The following is a 712-nucleotide window of genomic DNA, read 5'->3' as shown; positions in this document are numbered from 1 at the left end:
TCCCCTCCCAAGATCTTGCCCCCTCCCAGCCCACTGGTGGTGGTGGTGGAACTTTGGAGACACAGCCTTGATGCTGTGCGAGCTCTGCCAGCCAAGACGTTGGTGCGTTATCAACACCTTTCTACGTTATCAACACCGTTCTACGTACCGACAGAAAGCACAGCACTATGAGGGCTGCTGTGGGGAAAATTAACTCTTATCTCAGGCGGACCCCATGCAGTTCTTCGTGCCGGTAAGCCTGCACCCGGCAGCCCCCGCGCCACAGGGTAACGTAACGTCCCACCAGACCAACGCACCGATGGAAGCTGCTGTACGATTTTTCCAGTCGGTCCCCTTTTTTGATTGAAATAATGACAGTGATCACGAACTGGAGCGCTACGAGGGAAGCCTCTAGTAACAACGCACCTTTCGGGCAAGTGCCGGCCTTTAAACTTTCTGGGTTGACGCAGGGCCCTGCGCTTTCAGGTGGGGGACGTCCTGCGCGCCCTCAGTCGGCCGCTTTTTAGAGGCGGCCTGATGGTTTTAAAGGCTTTTAAAGGTTTAAAATACTTGGCCGAGAGCTGTGCGAATACTAGAGAAGCAAGCGCTGGGAAACGGAACGTAGCCTGGGGCCCGCGCCTAACCCGTCGCTGCTCTGACAGGAATTAGGACAGGCCGAAAGGGCGGGCCCACGTTCAGGTTTAATCTCCGCGGCTCCCCCGCCCTCCCAGCA

At 56.7% G+C, this 712-nt stretch overlaps 1 protein-coding gene across 1 annotated transcript in view; it reads left to right on the top strand.

The window, feature by feature from the left end:
* The window catches only part of MRPL15 (mitochondrial ribosomal protein L15), an 11,328-nt gene that overhangs the window by 351 nt on the left and 10,265 nt on the right, over positions 1–712 (top strand). The gene's annotated exons all lie outside the window — the stretch shown is intronic.

Source organism: Egretta garzetta, unplaced genomic scaffold (genome assembly GCF_000687185.1).
Source record: "Egretta garzetta isolate BGI_Z169 unplaced genomic scaffold, ASM68718v1 scaffold36, whole genome shotgun sequence".
NCBI classification, from domain to species: domain Eukaryota; kingdom Metazoa; phylum Chordata; class Aves; order Pelecaniformes; family Ardeidae; genus Egretta; species Egretta garzetta.
Note: the sequence above shows the minus strand (reverse complement) of the source record. Positions and strands in the feature narration are given on the sequence as shown.